The following is a 27,311-nucleotide window of genomic DNA, read 5'->3' as shown; positions in this document are numbered from 1 at the left end:
TGTTTTCTAGTCTTGTATAACTCACTCATGCACTTTAAGTCCAGAAGGGGCAACTGTGGTCATCTAATCTGACCTCCTGAACATCACAGGCCACAGAACCTTACCCACCCCATCCTGTAATAGAGCCATAACCTCTGGCTGAGTTACTGAAGTCCTCAAATCATGATTTAAAGTGACCCAATCTGACCTGGGGAAAATTCGTTCCTGACCCCAAATATGGAAATCAGTTAGATTGTAAGTATATTGATGAGATTCACCAGCCAGACACCTGTGAATGAATTCACTGTAGTAACTCAGAGCTTTCCCCCTCTAGTGTCCCATTTACAGCTACTGGAGATTTTTTTTTTTTTTTAGCAATCACAGATGGGCCACATGCCAGTAGGCAATCTCATCATATCATCCCCTCCATACTCTTATCAAGCTCAGTCTTGAATTCAGTTTGGGTTTTTTGCCCCCACTATTTTCCTTGAGAGACCATTCCAGAACTTCACTTTTCTGGTGTTTAGAAATCTTTGTCTAACTTCAAGCCTAAACTTGTTTATGGCCAGTTTATATCCACTTGTTCTAATGCCAACATTAGCTGTTAACTTAAATAACTCCTCTCCCTCCCTGGTGTTTATCCTGCTGATGTATTTATAGAAAGCAATCGCATCTCCCATAAGCCTTCATTTAGTTAGGCTAAACAAGCTGAGCCCCTTAAGTCTTTTCTCGAGGTAGATTCTCCATTCCTCTGAGCATATTAGTAGCCATTCTTTGCACCTCTTCCAGTTTGAATTCATGTGCTCTCCTTTCCCCTTATCTTAAATTCTTCCAGAAATGGGCAAACTAAGTACTTGCTAACTGAAAAGGAGTACTTGTGGCACCTTATAGACTAACAAATTTATTAGAGCATAAGCTTTCGTGAGCTACAGCTCACTTCATCGGATGCATTTACTAACTGATACTGTTGAACTAGAGTGTATTTTGAATTAGAGGGATTACTCTAATATACAATACAAAATATAGGTATCAATTCCTCAATGCGTCAACTGGGGCAAAGCTAAAGCTAGGTTACTATTGGAGTGTGAGTCAATTGTGTGAGATGTGCAGCTTTAACTGGCTTTCTGGTTTTGTTCTTGTTGCTTTCTCTTTTTTCTCCAATGTTCTTGGAAGATGAATAAATATTGGGGAACTAGAGAAATGTTGCTGCAAAAGTAATTCCAGATTAACAAGTTTTTTTGAATGTTGAATTTCCTTAGAATTTTGTCAGACTTACTTTTGAGAGATTGATGTGGTGAGAGGATACTAAATGAGAAGCAAAACAAAAGAGACAATGACCTCACAACAACATCTTTTCAAAGGGTGGGATCCACAAAGGGACTTAGGTGTTAAAATGCTCAGCATCATGGTACCTAACTTTTAGGAGCCTAGAAAATCACAGGAACAATAGTGCGATCCCCAACGTCTGAGTTACACACTTAGGTTCCCTATACAACAAATCGGAAGAGATAAGCACCTTCAAATGCAATCCACAAAAGTTGTGGGGCATTCTGATGTGGGGCTCCCTCAGTCTCTCCTGTTGAAGCTGTTCCACTGTGGATAAATGGAAGCGTGATTGGAGCAACAGGACCAGACCAGGGGTCTCTCACCTCCCAGGTGGGTGCCCTTACCATGGGACTCTGAAGTCATTTTCATGCTCTTTTTCTCCTTGGCCCCACATCAGAATATCCCATAACTCAGTTATTAGCCCATTCTCCTCAGAGATGGGAGACTCTTATTCATATCCTTTCCTCCCCCCACTTCAGGCAGAGGTGGGAATTGAACCTAGGTGTCTCGCATCCCAGGTGAGTGCTCTAACCTCTGGGCTAAATGTTATAAAATGGACAGTGACAGCACCACTTCCTCCTTCCTCTCCCACATGCAAGAGAAGTGGGAAACATCTATTTTTCCTCAGTTCATGGATTGCTTTGCAGCTTAGGTTGGAGAAAGGTGTCCAGACGCCTAGAGAGAGACAGCTGTGCACATGCTTGGAGGCGGGAACATAGGCCTCTAGGGAATTTGTTCCCTAAAAATCAGAGTGAGTTTAGGAACCTATAGTGTTCATTGGGAATTTGGTGGATTGCAGTGGAGCCTAAATCCAAGACTTAGGCACCTAAACACCAGACTTAAATGCATATGTACCTTTGTGGATCCCATCCGAAGGGTCTAGATTGTACATAATTGGATATCTACCGTAGCCATGGGTTGGCTGCAGGGTCTAATCACATGCAGGTTCTAAGGAGTCTGGCATCCTGTATAGCACAGGCTGCTGGACTCACATGTGTTGCTGCCCTCCACTGAATGTGTTTAAGTCTGCTTCATACGAGACCCACGTAAATGTTGGCACTGGGAATCACTATGTAATTTGAACAGAGCATATTAAAGGATGCCATCCTTCTTAAAATTGGTCCTATCTGAGACCAGCTGTGTGCACTGTTCTGAAACCAAAGCAGACAGTTGCACCATCTTATCTCTAGCCTATAGTGGATATCATCTGTGTCAACAAAGTCTTTTAAACTGGTGATTCAATAGTCCTCCAGAATGCATATTGCATGTCATCTGCTGCCTTCTCTCTCCAGAGATTTATAGAATTCCTCTGGATCATTTAGAAGACTATTCCCATCCTACTGGTCTTTTTGAACAATATCTTTGAGAATGACTCTGGTGATCTCTATCTTAGGGCCTGATCCAGAGCCTATTAAAATCAATGTGGAATTCTGACTTCAGTGGGTTTTGGATTAGGCCCTTAGTTTGTAGAAGGTAATATTCCATAGTGTAGTTCCACTTGTTATTAGGCTCTAGATCTCAGATAAGTGAATTAAGTGTTGTTTATCTCCTCCTTTCTTTCTTTTGCTGTAAAAGGCAATAAAAAGAATGTTTGAATTCTGTTGAACACTTCTATCCAGGGCCAGCTCCAGGCACCAGCGAACCAAGCAGGTGCCTGGGGCAGCAAATGTAAAGGGGCGGCAGGAGGTCGGGCTCTGGGGCGGCAATCTGCCCTCAAATTTGGCGGCCGCTCCGTCACAGCGTGTTTCACGCTCGGTGGCAATTCGGTGGCCGGCGGCAATTTGGCGGCCACACCATCACTCGGTCTCCGTGTTCGGCAGCAAGGATTTTTGTTTTGCTTTTTTTGCCACTTGGGGTGGCAAAAACGCTGGAGTCAGTCCTGCTTCTATCTTTAGTGTGTCATCATTAAAGAACCACTTTTATAAATCGCTTAGAATTTCAAAGAAAAATTCTCTCTCAGCCCCAGAGCAGATCTACCAATTTTGAGGTTTCGATCACATTTTTTTATGAAGCTCAGAGACCGGGCAAATATTGTGTAACTGAATTTCTATTATAAATACAATCTTTACTCTAGAGTGACTGTTCCATAATAAGCCATTTCCCTTGAAGGGAAGCCAGATACAGCTTCTTAATCTTTAAAAGCAGTAATGATTTTTAGCTTTAATAGTATTCTTAAAAGCAATCACACACTGAGTAGACAATGACACTACTAGTACTAACCTCAAAAGAACAAAAAGAGGAATACTTCAGCAACTCCTCCTTTCTTCCTCCACATCCCTTACCATTGCTTCTGGGCTCTTTGTGCTGCTAATTGACTATAAATGTACACTGAATTTGCAAAAAGCAGAAGAAAAGCATTACAGATATTCTGAGGTGCCTGTCAAGATTACATTATATAGAGCAGAAGACTAGTACATATAATTAAATCCTCCTACCTTTATGATTACTAATTACGCCTACAGAAGATCTCTAGGGGAATCACTTTTTTTTATTATCACAAATACAATCAGTTTCCAACAGGGCCTTCTTGCTGAAAGTGTCCACCTACCCCTAACAATCTCTGCAGCATTTCCACACCCAAACCAGCAGTTCTAAAAAGCCACTTTGTGGAGAACAAGAAACTCTTCAGCTACTTGGTGATACAGTTTATTTAAAAGAGATCATTGCAAATGGGAGAGTAAAGAGTTTGACTAGATCTGATATTTCAGCTACACCTCCAGAGTTTAGGTCTTGCTAAATATAGGTCTCCACTATCCTTACTGTCCAGAAGTTTTGAAGTTTACTTTCTCCTTTGCCTGCCCGTGTGAGGAGCGGGAAAATGGAAGGACTATAATGAATTCATGTTCTTGTACATACAGAGGGTTAGAAATAAAATCTGTCGTCTAAACTCTGGACATGTGATTTGCAGACTAGAGGTCTTTTTATGTCAGAACCACAGGCGTCCGTCAGTTAAAGGAGTGTTTCCTAGTATAGCTTGTAAGCCTGCCACTTGAAGGTGACTTAGGGTGCAATTTTAAACTGACAGCACCTCTTGTGAGATGCTGCATGTTCTCAACTTTCAATTTACTTCAGTTGGAGGTGCTGGCCATCTCAGAGGATTACAGATTGAGTAGTTCTAGTTCCATCCAGTCCAGAGACCGCTGTACATTCTAGGCTGTACATTAGGCTGGACACAAAGCTATGTTTTTCCCATAATTCATTAAAGTACCATTATGACAGTTGTTTTTATAGCAGCAAAAATGGTGTTAAGTTGGTGAAAGGTAATGCATATGAACATCAAGTTTACTCATAGTGAGTCAGGTTTTTTGATGGTACTCCTGAGTACGAGTGTGTGGCAGGCATATAAATATTCATCCATCTCAAGATGAGTCATGAACAGACCTTAAAATCTAAGACAGAATGAATGAAGTGAGGAGATCACGCAAATGAGAATCTTAGGGGCAGATGCTCTGCCTTGTTCTCCTTTTGTGCTCTTCAGCCCAAACAGAATGGAAACCACCTACCAATCACCTGCTTGGGGTTCCCCCAGTTTGGGAGATTCTCAAGGGGGCATAGAGCCAGCATAGCTAGCTCCTACACCCTTCTCCTTGTCACCATGAGCACAGGGGACATCTCAGGCAGAGGGGTATGACCAGACCACCATGTGCTCCAGCTATCCCCGATTGGCTATGGTTCCTTGGGCAGTCATAGCCAGCTGGCTCAAGTTAGAGCAGCCCCCAAGATGGGGCTAGGGGAAGAGCGACAGGGAGTTGTAACTGGCAGCTGCCCCCACCCTGCTGTAACTGGCATCTGGCCCTTAGTTTCTGGTTGTGGAGGGTCAACCACTCTCCTGGCAGATCAACATAATATTGGCATTGGTGGCTAAAATTGGCACTGGGCTGCAGATTGCCAGTGAAATAAGAGAAGAATTAAAGCAGAACAGAGACTGTGAAGAAAAGGATAATCAGACAATGACAGCGATGAGGAATAATCTGCACTAATTGTAAGATCTTTAGACCACCCATAACTGACCCTCCTGGTCTTCAGCCCATTCACTCACTTCTGAATGCTACAATTTGTCTAAATTTAATCATTATAATTACATACTTGAAACTTTTCCCTTTTGTGGGTTTTTTAATTAAACTGAATGGTTGGTTTTTTGTTTTGTTTTCTGCAGTGAATTTTTGTTGAAAAGTCTGACTCTGCCAACATATTCATTCTTCTGCTTTTTGTTCTTACCCTAAGTGAAAATATGTAAATGCTAGACATTGTTATTATTAATGCTTTGGATCATTTTTTTCCCCAGCTGGTGTGCTGGATAGGTCTTTCTTCTATCCACACCCCCTCCCCTTCTTTATTACTCTTTTGATAAGCACATCTGGCTTTTCTATTTCTAGCACCCTTAATTTTGTTACTTATCCCATAATTGAGTTTAACATTCATCTGGCATGTCTTAGAACATGCAAAGATCACCAGTATTTTTACTGGAAGTTATAAACTCAGTAAAGAACAGAATTGAGACTTTTTCTCCTCAAGAAGTTTCGCTATAATGTTATAAAAGTTCTAAAGTAGTAAATTTGAAACATAGTTTTATTGGACCAAATGCTCCTCTCTGAATGGAAGGGACCAAAAAACAGGGGATCCTAGGAGGAAGAGATCATGGAAGGAGACGTATCAGCTTTGCACCAGCTTTGAGCCTCACCTCTCCATGGGTAATGCATGGCAGACCAGGGACTAGAAAAGGCAGAGCTAAGGGAACCTTATGTAGTATTTCTCTTTATCCCCAAGAGGTAAGTTGTAACACATGGGATTTTTCACCTTACTACGCAAGCCCAAGAGCAGCAGCCAGCTAGGATGTCCATAGGAGCATGACTTCTGCTGAAACCATACTACTAAGGAGGCCAGGAGGCAGTGCAGAGGCATGGAGACTCTCAACAGATCTACAAGTTTTAGGTTGAATCCTCCCTGCCTGTTCTGCTGGGGAAGAGGCACCCTTGCCGCCCATGATGGAATGATCAAACTTACTGAGCTTCATGTCCTCTATAGAGGAACAACCCATGATTTGGCTCAAAGGCAGTGCAGGCTAAAGAAATTTAGGCCACGTCCACATTGTAACCAGCTACTGTCATCATTGGCTGAAAACATGATTTGTGTCCACAAATCATATGATTACATTTCTGTAAATGTCTCTCTAATATCCTGGCACCAACATTGCTACACTGCATACTATAACCATGGTGAATAGAAGAGCTTTGCTCCTGCAAGAAGCCTAGGCTGGCACATGGTCGTCTGTGTGACATGTATACCTATGTTCCCATTCACTTCTAAATAAAATCATGACGCATTTAACTGAGGCTTTGCATTATGTTTGTTTTTCTGCTTATACATAATTATTCAGAACAAGTGATGCATTATCCTTCTAGTTATGTTACAATCAGCTTGATCAGCCTGGCAGACCTCATAGGTATAACTGGGACAGAGAATGAACAGTTTTAAGGGAAAAAAAAAGATTAAACTGTTCCTTGGAGAGGGCAAGAAGTCAGTCACGACTGATAAAATCGGGATCTAAATTGAGAAGTACCCTCCAAAATGAGAAAGGTAGAGGTGGAGATTACTGTTTGTGTCAGGATGGACTGATTGAACTTGAAAGGTATTATGGTTACAAGGAATGCATTAGCTCCTAAATGTTCATTGTTTGTGAATTCCATCTTGGAAAACCAATTAGTTTGTAGGCAGAAAAGAAGAGGAAAAGTTACAGATGTCAGTGGTTGACTTGCAATGGGGAAATCAGGCATACATTTTTGGCTTTAGTCTGTTTTGGAATTTCATAGATCACTTCCCAGTCTTTTCCATTTCAGGATTTACTGATGACTTTCTGAAGGCATAATACTCTGCATGTATTATGCCCTTTCAGGTCCTGTGCCCACACAGAGATGCTTGCAGGATCAGGGCCTTAGATGCTTGGAAATATTTCTTCATTATGTATCTTTAACTTTTTTTTTTATTTTATAATACCAAATAAAACAATGGAACAAAGTCATTTCAAAACAAAAGTTCAAAACATTTGTTTCCAAAAATGTCAAAATGGGATATTTCAGCATTATTGAATCTTTTCTCAAAAAGAAAAGGAGTACTTGTGGCACCTTAGTCTCTAAGGTGCCACAAGTACTCCTTTTCTTTTTGCGAATACAGACTAACACGGCTGCTACTCTGAAACCTGAATCTTTTCTGATTTTTCTCCAAAATGAATTTTTGGCATAACTACATGATTTCACAAAGCATTTCAATTGTTGCTAAACTGAATTCTGTCAGAAACTGGGATGGAGATGGTCAGGCTTAATGCTCAGAGCCAGAATCGGGCATCTAGGGTGGGGCTGGAGCTGGACTAGGAGCAGGGTAGCAGCAGCAAGAACAGGGCTGGAGCAGGACTAGGGGCAAGTGTATCTATGCAGGAGTAATACATACTTGATTCAAGTTCCTCACTGTGAAAGTACCTTCACTGAGGTTCTCCCAGACTTTTAGACCCATGTCACAGGTTGGCTGCTGAGCCTTGCCTGTAACCTAGCAGCTAGGGTATGGTAACTTAATGATAATTAGTGACCTCAGCGGCAGGGAATCAGCTCTCCCAGCTATCTTCGAGAGACCACTGACTTCCTCAGGAAACTACAATCCATTGGTGATCTTCCTAAAAACACCATCCTAGCCACTATGGATGTAGAAGCCCTCTACACCAACATTCCACACAAAGATGGACTACAAGCCGTCAGGAACAGTATCCCCGATAATGTCACGGCTAACCTGGTGGCTGAACTTTGTGACTTTGTCCTCACCCATAACTATTTCACATTTGGGGACAATGTATACCTTCAAATCAGCGGTACTGCGATGGGTACCCGCATGGCCCCACAGTATGCCAACATTTTTATGGCTGACTTAGAACAACGCTTCCTCAGCTCTCGTCCCCTAATGCCCCTACTCTACTTGCGCTACATTGATGACATCTTGATCATCTGGACCCATGGAAAAGAAGCCCTTGAGGAATCCCACCATGATTTCAACAATTTCCATCCCACCATTAACCTCAGCCTGGACCAGTCCACACAAGAGATCCACTTCCTGGACACTACGGTGCAAATAAGCGATGGTCACATAAACACCACCCTATATCAGAAACCTACTGACCGCTATTCCTACCTACATGCCTCTAGCTTTCATACCACACGATCCATTGTCTACAGCCAAGCTCTACAATATAACCGCATTTGCTCCAACCCCTCAGACAGAGACAAACACCTACAAGATCTCTATCATGCATTCTTACAACTACAATACCCACCTGCTGAAGTGAAGAAACAGATTGACAGAGCCAGAAGAGTACCCAGAAGTCACCTGCTACAGGACAGGCCCAACAAAGAAAATAACAGAACTCCACTAGCCATCAGCTTCAGCCCCCAACTAAAACCTCTCCAACGCATCATCAAGGATCTACAACCTATCCTGAAGGACGACCCATCACTCTCACAGATCTTGGGAGACAGGCCAGTCCTTGCTTACAGACAGCCCCCCCAAACTGAAGCAAATACTCACCAGCAACCACACAACAGAAACACTAACCCAGGAACCTATCCTTGCAACAAAGCCCGTTGCCAACTGTGCCCACATATCTATTCAGGGGACACCATCATAGAGCCTAATCACATCAGCCACACTATCAGAGGCTCGTTCACCTGCGCATCTACCAATGTGATATATGCCATCATGTGCCAGCAATGCCCCTCTGCCATGTACATTGGTCAAACTGGACAGTCTCTATGTAAAAGAATAAATGGACACAAATCAGACGTCAAGAATTATAACATTCAAAAACCAGTTGGAGAACACTTCAATCTCTCTCGATTACAGACCTGAGGGTGGCTATCCTTCAACAAAAAAACTTCAAAAACAGACTCCAACGAGAGACTGCTGAATTGAAATTAATTTGGAAACTGGATACAATTAACTTAGGCTTGAATAGAGACTGGGAATGGATGAGTCACTACACAAAGTAAAACTATTTCCCCATGTTATTCCTCCCCCCCACCCCACACCCCACTGTTCCTCAGATGTTCTTGTTAACTGCTGGAAATAGCCTACCTTGCTTGTCACCACAAAAGGTTTTCTTCCTTACCCCCACCCCCTTCCTGCTGGTAATAGCTCATCTTAAGTGATCACTCTCCTTACAGTGTGTATGATAAAACCCATTGTTCCATGCTCTCTGTGTGTGTATATAAATCTCCCCACTGTATTTTCCACTGAATGCATCCGATGAAGTGAGCTATAGCTCACGAAAGCTTATGCTCAAATAAATTTGTTAGTCTCTAAGGTGCCACAAGTACTCCTTTTCTTTTCGTGAATACAGACTAACACGGCTGCTACTCTGAAACCTTAAATAGAGCTGGGAACTGAGTCTAAAGGAAGAGACTGCAGAGTAGGCATGACTCTCCTGTAGGTAGGAGAACCTACAGGTGCCAACGCTGCTTAGGCTTCTGTGGGGGAAGCTCTGAGCTAGGGACAAAAAGGAGCAGAGAGATCTGTAAGGGAAACTGCCAGAGTCCCTGGGGAAGGGAGACTGAAAGCCTGCTAAGGAGAAATGAAGAAATAATTCTGCAGGAATTGGGCTCCTGTGGGAGAGGCCCTGAGGTAGAGTCAGGAAAAGCACTTTTGTGGAACCCAAGAGGGGTAAAAGACTTATGAGTTCAGTAGAGAAGGAAGAATCCAGAGGCCTGAGCTCCAAAGGGAGGCTACACTATGCACAGACTGTAGGGAAGCAGCACAAGGGAGTTTATTGGTAGAAAGTGGCCCAGGGAAACAGCAGCATGTCTGAAGAAGCAGGTGTAGCTGCTTAATACAGGGTTCCTGGGCCAGAACTCCGAGCAGAGGGTATGTCTGGGCTCCCCTACCAGCCTCTGAGGAAGGGCCATGCAAGCCCAGCTAGAGGAATAGATTAGGTTCCTGTGAGGGAAGCCCTGAGGGATGGCCAGTAAAAACATTGCAGTGGGGCCCAAACAGGTAAAAGAATTATAATTATTATTTGGATGTTTAGTCTGGCTTTTCATTTGGATCTTTTGTTATCCTGGAAGGGGACTCAACTTTATGTGACTTGGCCAGAAGGCTGAGCAAGGGAAGACCTAGTGGGAGGCAAATGGCCAGACAGAGGCACCAGAGATAAGATCCCCTTGCAGCATCACACTCTGACATAAAGGGGCACTATGGGAGGTGAGTACCCTACCTTACAATCCACTTACTAATGTGTAATTTGTCCCCAAGTCTTTATCGAGGTTAGAACACAGTTTACAACTGAGCTATGGCTCCTATACTCATTACTCCTTCCCACACTGCACAGATATTATCACATCCCAATTATGGGTGAACCAATACCTCCACTTACTTGCTTTCACACACCACTGATGTCAACTTACACATCCTGACATATTATCTTTCAGTTTGGACCAGTGATTGAAAACACACGTTCAGGTATTTGATTTTTGTATAAATACTTCTTTGCTTAAAATTTGCCTGAAGTATGCAGTGCTGTAAATGAAACACAGGATTTCTTTGTGGATAGCACATCATATCACTGAGGTGTGTGGATGGATAGATAGATTAAAAAGAGAGTCAGCAAGCCACAAATGCTGCCCAGCCTAACTGAAACACTAAGATTAAAAAGAAAAGGTTGAAAGTGCATTTCAGTGTAGATCAGATACACTCCCCAAATTACTTTAACAAAAATTTTACCCCTTCAAAAATGCAAATGTTGGACACAAACAGAAAGGATCCAATCAATTCCCCCCACAGAATCCTTGGTCACTCACAGTTGGCTTAAAATCACTGACACTGCCCACCCAGGCTCCTGCCCCTCTGCCTATCCTTCCCACCTAGCGTGCCTTGCTTGTAATCCTTCTCTTCCATCCCTTGTTTGCTGCAGCAGCACTTGGAGTCAGCAGAAGGTCAGTCTATATAAATGGACGTTTATTGTTACAGATTCATAGACGTTAAGGCCAGAAGGGACCATTCTGATAATCTAGTCTAATTTCTTGTATATAATACAGACATAAAATTTGACCAAGTGATTGTTGTACTCAGGTCTAATCAGGGAGGGCATAGGGGGCAGGAGGGCCATATGGCCTGGGCCTCAAGCTCAAAGGGGGCCTCAAATTTAGACACTAGTTAATTTTTTGGCATTAGATAAGTTTCGCAACTTGTTTTTATGCGCATCCCTATCAGACCAAAATGTGACACGCTCTCTCAGCTTAGAGCTGCAAATTTAAGCAAATAGGAGATGTGATTTGGTAAAAGACATAATTTTTTTGTTAACTGATATAGATTTTGTCAATTTAAAGAGTTTAAAATGTTCATAAATATTAATAAAAATATATTGGTTCTGATGGCACAAGATTAGACCGTGATGAATGTGTCCTCTCAGATCAGCTGATTATATAAACAAACCACTACTAGTAGCTGGTGCTGGATCGAGTGCATGTTGAAATGTAGAGAATTGTTACATTTTAGTGTCTTTATAGTTTTATGTCTAGTTGACTAAGGAATTATTTATGTGAGAGAATTCCTCATTATTATCTTCATATAGTAGCTTAAAGAGGTGACTGGTTGGTTGGTTGAGCCCTAGCTTGGTAGCTTGGCGATCATCGTAGGCTTTCGTAGTCTATAGGCCCAGAATCAATGTGAAAATTTGTGAGGACAATCTTGTACAGTGAGTTTCGTGAGGACAATCGTTTGAAATTTTTGGACATTATCCCTCTGTCTGTATCCATGTCGTTGTTTACTATATATATGTCATCCCTTTGTCTTCAGCTCAGCCTTTTATATTATACCTTGCGTGCTTGAGTTTTGATTCAGTGATAAGGATAATAACCTGTCTGACTGTTCGATTTTGTGTTCTTAATTAGTATTCCTTCGTTTTAAGTCTTTTCAGCATTTGTATACAATTCAGCATTTGTGTACATGTTTACAGTAGAAGATTTCAAGTGTAGATAAGCTACTACTTTACAGCAGCATATTTCAAGTGTTGCGAGGCTACATATTGAACAGATAGATCACTATGAAGAGGAGATTTGAAAGTGGTGCAAGCAAGAGATGGCGAAAACAACTGAGTGAAGCAGCAGCTCAAAGCTCAAAGCCAATAACTTCATTTCTCAAACCACTGGAAAACACACCTTACCCAACAAACAATGCTACAGAAAACTCCACAACTGCAACAGGTGATATTTCAATGTCAATACCTGAACATGAGGACAGTACTCATGAAGGAGATGTGCCAACAGGAACAGATGCAGCAGAAGATCCTGTGTACAAACAAGAAACTCAACAGCAACAGGAAGATGTAGATCTTATGCAGCAAAAGCAATTCATGAGTACTACAGGTTTGACTGTGACTGACTTTGGAATTATTGACAAAAGCAATGCTGCCCAAATGCAATCTTTTCTTCAAATTGGTTGTTTTGAAATTCCAAGTAATATTCCACGAGATGCTGATAATCATGCTTTCCCTGCTCGTCTGCTGACAAAAACTCTTCCAAATGGAGACCTGCACAAGAGATTGGTTATGCTGGAGTATGGAAAAACAATCTTTGTACTGTGCACCCTGCTTCATTTTCAACAAAAGTGCTGCAAACGCATCAGTTCTCTCTTATCAATCAGGATGGAGCATCAACAGAGGTTGGAGAAAGTTGAAAGACCGAATACCATCACATGAGAGTTCAACGTCAAACAAAGAAAACTAAGTTGCATGGAAATCAGCCAGTAGGGCAGCATCAGCTGAAAGTTCAGCGGAGAATTTACTCTTCACTGAACTCTCTACAGAAACTAATAACTGGAAGAAACTTCTTGAGCGCATCCTGAATGTCATCCTTTTTCTTTCTGAACAGGGATTGGCTCTCTTTGGTTCCAGTCAATGCATTGGTGATCGTGCAAATGGAAACTTTCTAGGCATAGTTGAGCTCCTCAGAAAATATGACCCACTTTTATCAGAGCATGTTAAACGTGTTCAAGAATTGCAAGAGAGTCAAAAGCACATGAAGTCCATTATCTCTCCACACGCATACAAAACGAGTTTATTGAGCTATGTTGGTCATTCATACAAACAACAATTCTCGATGAGATTTCAAATGCCAGTCATGTTGATGCCACTCCAGATTGTTCTCACAAGGAACAGACTACTATGGTTATTTGATATGTTAAGATTGTAGACAGCTCAAAATTTTCAATTGAAGAAAAGGTTATTTTGTTTGATAATTTCATGAGAAAAACTGGAAAAAAAATTGCTGCTTGAGTACTAACAATTCCAGAAGGTTTTAAGTTAGATTTTCAAGTTTGCATTGGTCAAGCCTATGACAATGGATCTAATATGGCTGGGAAGTACAAAGGTGTACAAGCAGTTATGCTTGAGCATAATTCAAACAGTATTTTCTCCAGCTGTGGAAGTGAGGCACTAAACCTTGTAGGTGTTGACTGTGCTGAATCATGCAAGGAGGCAATTACTTACTTTGGAACTGTTCAGCAAATGTACAGTCTCTTCAGTAGCAGTCCACAAAGGTGGGGAATTCTGAAGCAATATCTTCCTGTTTCACTGCATGGGATGTCCAAAATTAGATGGTCTGCACGGATTGATGGAGTTCAACCAGTTGCGCAGCATTAGAATTCAGTGAGAGAGGCTTTAAATGAGCTTGAATCTCTCGATCTCACTGCACAGGCTCAAACTTAACTTCAGTCTATTCAGAAGCACATGTCCAAATTTGAATGCATTCTGATGTCATTTTTTGTGAATGAAGCTACTTACAATGATCCACCAAACGAATCTGGTAATTGAAGCATGCAATGCTACACTTGAAGTTAAGAGGGATAACACTAAAAGTCTTATCAATGACATTCAACAGATTCGTGAACAATGGGATGTGATCCTGACTGAATCCAAATTAATAGCACAGAATATTGGCATTTCATCTAAGTTCTCCACCAATCACAACTTACCTACTGAATCCAATGCCGAGCAGCACTACAGGGTCAATGTCTTCCTTGAGTCATTGACTCTATTCAATCAGGTCTTACACGTCGATTTGAGTCAGTGTGACTAATTTGTACCCTTTTGGGGTTTCTTTGGCAGTTCAACAGACTGAGTAATGAAGATCTACTTTCTGCAGCTGAACAATTTCAGCAACAGTACAACAAAGAAATCTCAAAAGGTCTCCGTGACGAGGTCATCTTCCTCAAACAAATATATTCCATGAACTTTAAATTGGATTGCAAGCCAAAGGAATTGCTTCAAGAAATACTCGAACTTGAACTCTCTGGGGTGTTTCTTAATATCACACTTGCATTGCGTATTTTTGTCAGTTTGCCTGCATCGGTGGCTTCAAGTGAACGCACCTTTAATGTGTTGAAGCAGGTAAAGAACTATCACCGTTCAACTATGGGACAAGAGCATTTGAATGGGCTCGCCATCCTTAATATCAGCTATGACATTGCACAAAAGCTAGATTTTTCCTCAATAATTAGTGCATTTGTAGAGAAAAAGGCTAGAAAAGCATTTGTTAAATAAAAAAATATTCAAATTATGTCTCACTTTTTTTGGTGCCTTATTTTGTTTTCATGTGTTATCATTTTTTATTTCTATTATGGCTAGGGGCCTCAAAACCTGGATGTGCCCTGGCCACCTCTGGACCTCTGAGAGGGCCTGGTTGTACTAAGCCTATAATGTTTGTCTGAGATAGAGCATATCTTTTAGGAAGGCATCTAGTCTTGATTTAAAGATTTTAGGTGCTGGAGAATTCACCACATCCCTAGCTAAGTTATTTTCCAGTGGTTAATTATCCACACAGTTAAAACTTAGCACCTTGTTTCTTATGCCTCTATTAATACTATTATAAACATTGCTCTCTAATGAATTTACAAATTCATAAACAGTTACTTATGTTCCCACTATTTTCCCCCCTCCCTGCCAATAATTGCCAAAAGGTAGCTCAGTAGGGCCAAAAAAATGAATTCAGCATTTGCAGGCCAAATCACTTTGCGTATACTGGCACTATGAGCCAAAACCAGTGTTAAGAAAATGTTTGAATAGTAAATGAGAGGGAAATTTTGGAAATACCATAACTTTTCTGAATGTTACCAGACTTCCAAGAAAAATTCTACCTTGTAATGAAAAGTTGCATGGAAATTTTAGAGAAACTGATTTTTTTGGGGGGCGGGGGAGGTAGGTTTTAAAAAAAATAAATAGCTTATAATGGGACACGAACTTCAGCTTTAACTATGGAGCAGCTTTCACTTCTCCATAATTACTGTTAATGAAGATTTATGGTCAATTGTAACCAGACCCAATGATGATAGTCTTGTACAGTGTTCTAGCAATACAAAAATGCATTATTTGTCATTAGAATTAAAATAGCCTTTAATCATGCACAGCTTGATTCAATGACATAAAACAATTACAGTATAATCATGCAAAATAACATTGTTGGCAGTCTCCACTTATAATTTCCTAAACTACCACTTTTCCAAGAGTCGTGCATTTATTAATGCTACCATAAGACCAATCAAACTACACTTGCACTATTCCCTTTAGTGCATCTGAAAGACTTTTGTTTAAAAATACAGAGCATGATCAATTCACAGCCAGTTCCTTAAGTATCTTTTTAACCTAATAACTGTAATAAACAGTTAACTTTTGTGAAACTGATATTTTTGTCTTTGATCTAATTTTATATAGTTAAATCCAATGAACTGCCTTCCCTCTCAAAAAGGTAACTTATATTGTAGAGTAAAAAACTTTATTGTATTCTCTAAACCAAATAATATTGTAACTATACATTTGACGCTGAAGATCATGATCTATACCTATATGAGATAAAAGGAAAATTAGAAGATTTTAAAATGAGAAATAACTGGATGAATAGGTAAAAGTCAGCTCCTAATTTTCCAGGATTTCTATAGGCTATGTTCTATCAAATATGTTCTTTATAAAGAAGATACATTTTAAGAATAAATAATGAATAGTGCATTCCTAGCCTACATTAATATGAAACCTATGTTCCTGCATATGTGGTGCAATGAGAATTTAAAGTGGCAGGAGATTTGCGTTGGACAACTTCCCCTGTGTAGGGGGAGGGTCTGCCAGTTTAAAGATGGGAGAGGTTACTCCGTTGCCTCCTTACTAGAACCTACCGCCCAGGCACCATGGGAAGGAAAGAGAATGACAGAGCAAGATTCCACTATGTCCAATTTTCCACTGGCATAATTTATGGTCCCTCAGGTTCCTTATATCACAGGTATAAATTAAACTTCCCCCCCCCCGCCCCGTAAATTATACTAGGGCCAGGCAGCTGAGAATGAGGGAGCACTAACTTTCTTCCTGACAATATCTGCTGCACCTGAGTGGAGTTCAAATACAGTAGAGAATCGTGCTAACTATGCTTAGACAATAAGATACTAGCTCTCTTGACCTACCTCGGACAGTTATTTGAGCTGTATGTAAAATGTGTTTATCTTTGTTTTAATATGTTTTTTGAAATTGGAATAGTTGGGAACTTCTGGGAGAAATCCAAGACTCTAGTTTATTCTGTGATGGAAAATGAGGGCATTGTACTACAGTGCCATGTAACTTTAGTTTTGTAGAGACTCCTGGTGCACCCTGAAAGGGAGATTGTGACTTGGCCAATCTCCCCCTTAGTTCTCTTGCTACTTGGGGGGAGAAGAGGGAGAGAAAATTTAAGGGCTGCTCTAGCGCAGCCTGAAGATATGGGATTGATGGTGGAGTTGGTGAGGTTTTGTGGCCTGTGTTACGCAGGAAGACAAATTCAATGGTCCCTTCTACCCTTTAATGTATTAAGATGAAAAATTTCCTTGATAAGGATAATAGTGCTAATATTACTTAGATTTCTGCAAGATGTTTGACTTTGTACTGCTAGACATTTTGATTCCCGTTTCTTTGCCGTGCTGTAGATATTTGTTCTAAACATATCCGTTCTTGCATCAGGACTTTTTTTTGCAAATGCTCAGTGGTGTTACACTACATCGAGTAATAGCAGATTGAACTGTAGGTGGAAGGTTTTTCATTTGGTGCAGCCACTGAAGTGCCATTATAGAAATAAGAAACAGGGTGGGTGAGGTAATGTCTTTTACAGGACCAACTTCTGTTGGGGAGAGAGACAAGCTTTTGAGATTAGCTGTGTAAGTTCAAAGGCTTATCTCTCTCCATCACAAACAGAAGTTGGTCCAATAAAAGACATTACCTCACCCAGTCTCTTGAATATCCTGAGACCAGCGCAGCTACTACACTGCATACACTATTGAAACAAAACATTCTGATTTTATAGACGTGATATGTTTTGATAAGTGCCATTAGAAAATGTCACAAGTTATTCTGTAAAGCATTTGATGTGGAACCAGCATTTCCCGATGGGAAAACCAGTTCCATCAGAAAACTTTCTCCCAGCTCCACTCCAAGCCACTTGCAATGGGAGCAGTGGTTAAGTGGGTGGGGCTCTGCCTGAACAGGTGCTAGCACTTCTGATCATTTTTATTTCCTGCAACAGTCTTCTAAGATAAGTGACAGAACACTTCAGGATAAATTGTGTGACTGAAGTAAACCCTCAGACAGTATTAAATTGACTTGTCTCCATTGATACATAAAACAAATGAAAAGGAGTACTTGTGGCACCTTAGAGACTAACAAATAAATTTGTTAGTCTCTAAGGTGCCACAAGTACTCCTTTTCTTTTTGCGAATACAGACTAACACAGCTGCTACTCTGAAATAAAACAAATGCTCTGTCAAAATCAAACTACACAGTGTTTATTGCCTCTATCTCTCTTGGGAGAATGAGAGGCAGGAGGAAGAGCTGGTTAGGATGGGTACCGGCGTGCCTGACAGATACTTTGTGAAGGGATCAATAGAAGTGGAGAGGATTTTCATTCTTCATATCCAAATGAGGCTCTGTCACTAGCTTATTGTGGTACTTCAAAAACAAATAGTAAGGAAGGGGAGGGTGAAACATCATTAAATGTCACAAGATCCTGTTTTCAGGTGGGCTTATGTATCTTTCATTCAGCTTAATCATTAATAAAACACTATTACTATTTATTTGCTATAAATAAAAGTGAACTTTATGATGAAGTAAATCATAGACTCGTAGGACTGGAAGGTACCTTGAGAAATCATCTAGTCCAGTCTCTTGCACTCATGGCAGGACTAAGTATTATCCATTCCTGACAGATATTTCTCTAACCTGCTCTTAAAAGTCTCCCATGATAGAGATTTCACTACCTCCCTAGGCAATTTATTCCAGTGCGTAACCACCCTGACGGTTAGAAAGTTTTTCCTAATGTCCAACCTAAACTTCCCTTGCTACAATTTAAGCCCATTGCTTCTTGTCCTATCCTCAAAGGTTAAGAAAAACAATTCTTTTACCTCCTCCTTGTAACAATCGTTTATGTACTTGAAAACTATTATGTCCTATCTCAGTCTCCTCTTTTCCACACCAAACAAACCCAATTTTTTCAATCTTCCCTCACAGGTCATGGTTTCAAGACCTTTAATCATTTTGTTGCTTTTCTCTGGACTTTCTCCAATTTGTCCACATCTTTCCTGAAATGTGGCTCCCAGAACTGGACACAATATTCCAGTTGAGGCCTTATCAGCATGGAGTAGAGCAGAAGAATTACTTCTCTTGTCTTGCTTACAATTCTTCTCCTAATACATCCCAGAAGGATGTTCGCTTTTTTTGCAACAGTGTTACACTGTTTATTCATAGTTAGCTTGTGATCCACTAGGACCCCCAGATCCCTTTCCCCAGTATTCCCTCATAGGCAGCCATTTCCCAAATGAACAGGGTGCTTTACAAACCTATTGTTAGACTCATTCCCTGCCGTAATGAACCTACAAGCTCAGCTTTAAAAAGGCCAATTTCTACTCCATTAGACTTGTTATAGCCAGGCCTTAAAGTCAGACGTTAATTTTCTAATCTCCAAGGTGCCTGGTAATTATGACAGTCACCATGTCTAATTCTAGTTATTTAAAATAACTCTTCTTTGGCATAAGGAAAAAAAATCAAGAAAATCACAAATCATAAACATATGTTAAACATAACACGAGCACTTCAGCCTAAACACTGTGGGGAGCATAGCTAGTGTGTCCCTATACTTCATTAGTTACGGAGAATTTTGAATAGGCTATCTATGGACCTCACATGTTACCAACTTTTCTATATGCTTGCTGGCCAGGCTATTAGCTAGACACTCTAGATACCTGGAAATCTCTTGTTTCAGTTACTATGGTCTCCTAGAAACAAATGTCACTCTAAGAGCTTCTTGCAGTGGCAAGCGTGACCAGCTGAACTGTTGCTTTTCTTGGAGCAACCAGGTGTTCTGGTCTCCCTGAATGAAGCAGGTCCTGTGTTTTCCAGCCACAGTGTGTTCAGTTACATTCTTCCTTGCTTTTCTTACAGTCCTGTGCAGCTTTGAGAGTTTGCATATTAAAAAGTTTACTTCACGTGATGTATATTGTCTCATCCTTTAGTCCAGGCATCCATCAACAAGTACAACTGCATTTCAGAGTTCCAATAAATTTGATAAAGTGCATTATTCCTTTATCCACATGCAAAATCTTGTAATTTCCTTCTAGTTTGCATTGGTTCATATGGGTAATCTCAAGGATCTTTGATCCATTTCAAAAGAACTCTTTGAGCCTATCTGGGGGATGAGTTCTTTAAGTTGGATATAAAGTCCTTGGTCCTTGTGAATTTAAACTCACATCCTTCATGAAGCAGTTTTTGTTAGGGTTTGAAGTATTCATTAACATGCTAAGGTATAGCTCTTTTGTGTGGTGTGTGTGTGTGTGTGTGTGTGTGTGTGTGTGTGTGTGTGTGTGTGTGTGCTGAAAACCGTGTTCATAGACTTTAAAACAAATATTCATAGACAATATAAAATTGTAGCAAATGAAACTCGTAACAGAAAGCAAGTCATTTGGTGTTACAGTGAGGCAGTGCCCTGGACTTGCAATGATATAATCCCCTTGAACTGAGGACACAATTTGGCCCGTAACCTCTAGTACACTTCATGCCTTTGCATCCTATATCACTAAATAATGAGTAATCCAAATGACACTACAACTTTATTTCCAACTTAGCTCTGCATTTCTAGTGCATCCCTCCATGATATCTAAGCATCATTATGTCCTATCAACTGCAACCCAAAATGCTTTAAAAATTAAGCCAGCAGAAAGTAATGTGCTATAAATTACAGAAAAATATCTTTATAAAGCCATTCAATAGTGGAAATAACAGACTAGTATCGGTGGGTGGGTGGGTGGGTGAAAATGTAGAGGCAAACACAAATATTTTCCGTATGGATTTGAAGGGAGATAGAAGAGTATTCCAGATGGCAAAAGTTGTAGAGGAGAAGATTCCTGTGACTGCAGAAAGCAGTCCAGAGGAAGCAGGTGCTAGATGAATGAAGGGAGAAGGAAACAAATAAGAAGATTTGGTCTGTGAGGTAAACTGGAACAGGGAAATACTGCCTAGAATACTCTGAGGTGGTGAATGTAAATGGCTACAGATCAAAAATACAAATAGGTCAGCATGCGCTGACTTTGTGAAGCTATTCAAACACAAACTCAAATTATAATTAACCCCCACTTCAGTGCACAGATGAGTATTAATTAAACAGCAAGATCAAAGAGAACCAATTCTTAGAACTCCAGCAAGTCGCAATGGAAAGATGGTTGCATCATAGAATGGATAACTTGCCAAGTATATTCCAGGATAAATGAAATGACATTGAGAAAAGAAAGAAGAATGAGTCAACCAAAGGCAAGAACAATATGGAAAGTTTTGAAATTACTGCTAGAAATAGGTCTCTTGGCAAGAAACAAGGCTCTGCTATTCCTGACTTTGTCACAGACTTCCTGTGTGACTTGGACAAGTCAATTAACAGCTCAGTCACGTAGTTTCCCACTCTATAAAATGAATATAATAGTAATTCATACATTCTGGAGATGTTGAGACTTAATTCATTAATGTTTGCAAAGTGGTGTGCTTCGAGATCCCTAGATGGAATCCTCTGGATCAGTGGTTCTCAACCAGGGTCTTCCAGTGGGTACTCCACTCATCTAACTAATGTTTGTCAACCTGGGGGTTGCAACCACTGGGAGGCGAGGGGTGGGTTTAGGGGAGATCACAAGTGCAGGGCCTGTATTAGGGGGTGGCTGGGCAGTTACCAAGGCCTTCATGCCACAGGGGGCCCTGCAAAGCTAAGTTACATGCTTCAGCTGGGCTGCCTGGGTCTCTTGCTTCAGACAAGGATCACAAGTGAAATACAGGCTCAAGTGTCACAATGAAATGTAAGTACAATGTTCATATTCAAATCAATTTATTTTATATTCATATGGTAAAAATGAGAAAGTAAGCAATTTTTCAGTAACAGTGTGCTGTGACACTTGTATTTTTATGTCTACTGTAATCAAGTAGTTTGTCAGATTAAACTTGGGGTACACAAGACAAATCAGCCTAGTGAAAGGGATACTGTAGTCTGGAAAGGTTGAGAACAACTGCTGTAGATCAGAGCAAAGTGTTATTAATTTGTCTATTGATATGCTGAATAAAATATTTCTATATTGAGACCATAGTTGACAGAAGTCTATTGTTGAACAATATTCATTATCTAAAGTTGAAAATTTGGGATTTAAAGATTAGGCTTTCCAATATCTTAATAATTTGCTTATTTTAACTTCATATATATATATATATATATATATATATATATATATATATATATATATATATATTTGCATACTTTATGGTGGGTGATAATGGTCCATGAAGGACACTATGATTGTAGGGAACTGACTGGAACTCTTAACAGTTCACTTTCAGATTTTTCTGAACATCAAACTTTTTTTTTTTTTTTTTGAAAGGATGTAACACTTATGTTTTTTAAAAAAAACATAATACTGGTTTTGGGAGTGTTACACTCCACTGAAACATGCTTTCAGCCTTACTGAAACTTTATTAAAGCAGAGTTATGTGCTTTTTTAATTAATTCCTTCACAAAAACTAAAAGGGAAGCAAATCAAAGCAGGTGAGAAAAGGTAACAATAATGTTTCATCAGCATCTACCTTCAATATCCCAGTTCTGTGCTAACAGATTTACTTTGCAGTCTGCCACTAGCTGACAGTCACTGTCCTGTTTTCAATACAATGGTTATAATTTTTTGTATTATTGTAGTGCCAATGGGCTCCAGCTGAGACTGGGGCCCTATTGTATTAACTATTATATAAACACATCCCTGATCTGACAAGCTTACATGCTATGTGGACAAGACAGACAAAGGGTAGGAGGGGCAACAGAGGGCCAGAGGGGTAAAGTGATTTGCTCGAGGTCACTGAGTGGGTCAGTGAGACTGGCAGTAGAAACCAGGAGTGAATATTGACGTAAGTGAATTCAATAGGAGTTCTGCCACTGATTTCAGTGGTACCAAGACTTTACACCGGGTCTTCTGACACCTAGTCTAGTGTCCTATTCACTAGATCACCCTGCCTTCACATGCAATTAAGTACTGGTGGTGGTTGAACACCTGGAAAAAATGGTTATTCACCATTTTGTTAAACTATGTAAATTGCTAAATATTATCCTTATTGTGGGCTTCCTATTGGAACCAACTGGAAATTCTGCATCAAAATCTGCATCTGAGTATGACCTTATATGTAGAATGCTGAATGTCACTGACTTGGGAATGTTATAGTTAACTATAGCTAGGCTCTTAATCCTGGGGTAACTGAGTGTGACTGACAACAATAGAAAAAGGACCCAGATCCACCCTTTTAGTCTAGGGTGTGTAGCCTCAGCTAACATCTGGAATTTCACTTTAGTTTAGCATGCAGTGGTCTGTGGGAGATCACTTCCCCAGGTCATCCAATGCATCCGATGAAGTGAGCTATAGCTCATGAAAGCTTATGCTCAAATAAATTTGTTCGTCTCTAAGGTGCCACAAGTACTCCTTTTCTTTTTCCCCAGGTCAGCTACTATAGTAAGATGGTAATGAGAATGAGTACCCCGAGGAGCACACAAGAAGCAATACAACATCTTTACTTTTAGAAATTTTATTTAACAAGCAAAACAGGATTTCAAATGCTGCACTATAGCTAAAATGAGGGAGATATAATACAGAATTGTCCTTGCATTATTCATATTATCCCTTGCTGGGAAACCCAGAGTTTCCACCTGGGGGGAAACCAGGATAACATCTCTATAATATGTTATGCTCACACCCATGGTACCTTATGCCCCTTATCTTTCAGCCCCTTCTCCTTATCTTAACTTCCACTCTCCAGTTCTGTTGAGGTCCCCCAATTCTTATAGGTTAATTAAGTATTTACATCAAACTCATTAGCATTTGTCAATTAATTACCATAGTATTTCTGTGGTTGATACATAAAAGTTTCAGTTTTTGTTCCTTAAACTTATCCTAAAATATCTAACTTTAGTTTTGAGGTTTTCACTTCCCTCTGTACTCAGTCATGACACTGTCATTTGCCTGTTAGTTCATTTATCAAGCTATTCATGTAAAGCTACACCTTAGTTATTCTAAGCAACCTTATCATACAGGATGTGAGCCTGCTATTTGCATTGCAGCATTAATCAATACTTCTTACCTATATCTCTATATGACAGGCTACGGGGACTATTGTATACTGGGAACCCCCAGTATACATCTTCCCCCTTATCTGTCGTTTCGTGTTTCCGTCGCTCATCAATAGGGAAACGTGTTTGGATTCACATCGGTCCTGATCCGCGTATCCATCGCTTCACCTTTTGCATTGCTTTTCTTAGGGTGCATCCCCCGGCGTTCAGGAGGCGCTGGGAAGGAGCGGGAGTAGTGGAGATGGGGCACGCTCGGGGCTTGGAGGGGGGACTGGGCGGGAAGGGGGGGTGGGGCCATTATTTCTTATGGGGAAAAATTCCCTGGTATCCGTCGTTTCAATATCTGTCACCCTCTTCAAGAATGCAACCCCGCCATATACCGGGGACCCCCCGTATTAATAATTAATACAAGTATCTCTGCTACAGCTGATAGAATCACCTTATAACAGGCACCATGAGAGTGATTCTCTTGCTCCAGAATACAGCTCTGGATTCAAACTTGCTATTGATAAATGTTTCCTTAATCCTGCACCACAGGCTGTTGAATGCCATGCCCCAGTTACTGGAGGCTGGATTAATAACACTTTTAATGCCCAAAGTACAGCAAGTGCTGGCTGTAGCTACTCTTTTTTTTTTTTTTTTGGTATATGTTTATGCAATGTTTAGGTATTACTTTTATACGGAGGGCCAAATTCATCCCTGGTGTAACTCAATTGACTTCAGGGATCAGTTTGGTACATTGTGGAAATATGCTTTTAACTTTCAAACTTATCCAAAACAAGTGAGGAAAAACATTCAGTCATGAAACTTAATTTCCTTCATTTTAGACCAGTGCCACTTGATGCTGATGTCAGAGGTAACATACGCAGGAGACAAGATCTTGATCTCCATTACATGAGTGTAAATTAGGGCATTTTTGCAACAATGTGACGCTGTTGCAAAAAAAAAAAGAAGCAAATGCAATTTTAGGTTGCATTAACAGAGACAAAGCATGTAAGTCACGGGAAGTGATAGTACTGCTCTATCTGGCACTGGTTAGGCCTCAGCTGGAGTACTGTGTCCAATATATAGAAAGGATGCAGAGAAACTGGAAAGGATCTAGAAGCAAATGACAAAGATGATCAAAGGGATGGAATGCAAGCTATCTGATTAAAGGCTATAGGAACTGGGTATGTTTAATCTGGAAAAAAAGGAGATTAAAGGGGGACATGATAGCAGTCTTAAAATACTGCCATAAAAAAGATAGAGAAAAGTTGTTCTCTCTTGCCACAGAGGGCAGGACTAGAGGCAATGGGCTCAAACTACAGAATAGCAGATTTAGATTAAATCTCAGGAAAAACTTCCTAACTGTAAGAACAGTAAGACAAAGGAACAGACTGCCCAGGAAGGGGGTTGGGGAGAGAGAGGGATGGTCAAAGAAGGTCCTTCATTGGAGGTTTTCAAAAGGAGGCTGGATAGCTATCTGTCTTGGTTGATTTAGACCCAACAAATCCTGCATCTTGTCAGGGGGTTAGTCTAGATGACCCTTGTAGTCCCTTCTAACCCTGTGATTCTATGCTCACTGAAGATATTGGAGTTATCTGGGTGAAATCCTGAACCCACTGAAGTCTACAGGAGTTTACCATTGACTTAATGGATCCAGGAATTCATCGTCTGGATTTACACTAGCACAACTAGGATTAGGATCTCCCTTTATCCTTAGATCTAATACAAGTAATGCTCAAAGTAAGTAAAAATATTTCTCTCCTGTTTTGATCTTTGGCTTAATTCTTCACAAACACTGTAGTCACACAATTGATGGAATTACATTATATTTATTATTCATGGACTGTAATTAATCAAAACTAGGCTGTAGTCAACTGACTTTATTTTACTGATCCCTTTTTCTTAATAATGAGGAACAATTGCAAAAGCCACTGCCCAGGTACCCCATAAAAATGCATCTTTTGTGTCTGGATTGCTAAAGCCATTTAGAAACTGCAGCTAATTCTCACTGATTTATCCTTAAATAGGTGTATTGGTGCACTTCTAAATGTATTGATGGTTCAATATTGTATTTTACTGTTATCTTATTCCTTGATGTTTTATTCATCTGTTCCAACTGTGACCTAATCAATAGTTCAATAGCAGTAAGTGTGGGGAAGTTTTTTTTAATCCTTTATTGTTCATCTATTCAAAAAGGTAAATTGACCTGGATAGCTGGTTTCTGGAAATTATAGTGAATATTTACAAAGAATAATAGATTTGTAAAGGCCAATTGTTTCCAATAGCATATAACGGAAAATACAAAAAATGAAGAATAGTGGTCTGTGCAAACAGGAGATCAGAACAATGTATAACTAATAAACTCTCAGGAAGAGTAACTGGCATAGATAAAATAGAAGGTGACCTGAACTATCCACCAAAACTTGAAACAAACTTGTCCTGAAGTTTGAAAAAGCTGATTTTTAAGAAAATTGTAAGGTTAAAACATTTGTCTTAGCTGTGTAATATTTATTAATAAAATTACAACTGACTTAAAAAAAAATTCATTAGGCTGTTTTTATTTCTCTGAGCGTGGCCAATGACAATATTGGTCAATTTTACTTATTCCACTCAAATTCACTTTCATACATTATTGCAATGATTCAGTGTTTGGTTTGCAACTGCTCTAGGAAATGTTTCTGTTTTTAAAAATTCTTCTGTTTTAAATATTTGAATAAAAATGCAGTTAGGCACCAAAACAGACCAGTGTCCACAAAAATTTGTGTAAGCCTCCACAAATATTCACAATTATAATTTCATTGCAATATTGCCAACTCCACCCATTCAGTATCATGAGAGAAGCTTAGAAATTGAGATTTAAAAAAATAATAAAGTGGATTAAAAACTTATCTTCTGGATTCTGAGCCTTTAGTTTGCATGTGGATTCTACCCCTTCCCTCCGCCCCCAGCTTTTCTCCCATTAGAGAGAGTAAATTGCCAACTCTCAAGGATGAAAGCTGACTTTCTCACATAATCAAATAAATTCAGGAGCTAGAGCTTTAAGAAAAAGACCAAATATCCCAAGAGTTAAAAACACTGTGCAACTTCATTTTCCACAATCCCCAGATATCTGCAGCCTATTCTGTAGACTTTGAGTACTTTAAAGATCCATTTTCAGATTGCTGCGGGAAGAAGAATCAGCAAAACATAATCTAGTCAGGTATATCACATGGGACAATTAAAACAAATATTCATAACTCAATCTTCTTGTCTAGCAATATAAATTCTTGCAGATTGAAGCTCAAGTTTTAACTCTAAACCCCCTTCATCAGCCTCTGATGCATTTTCTTTCCTAATTTTTGTTGACAGATGCTTAGC

Source organism: Dermochelys coriacea, chromosome 5 (genome assembly GCF_009764565.3).
Source record: "Dermochelys coriacea isolate rDerCor1 chromosome 5, rDerCor1.pri.v4, whole genome shotgun sequence".
Taxonomy (NCBI): Eukaryota; Metazoa; Chordata; order Testudines; family Dermochelyidae; genus Dermochelys; species Dermochelys coriacea.
This window is presented reverse-complemented; position numbering follows the sequence as displayed.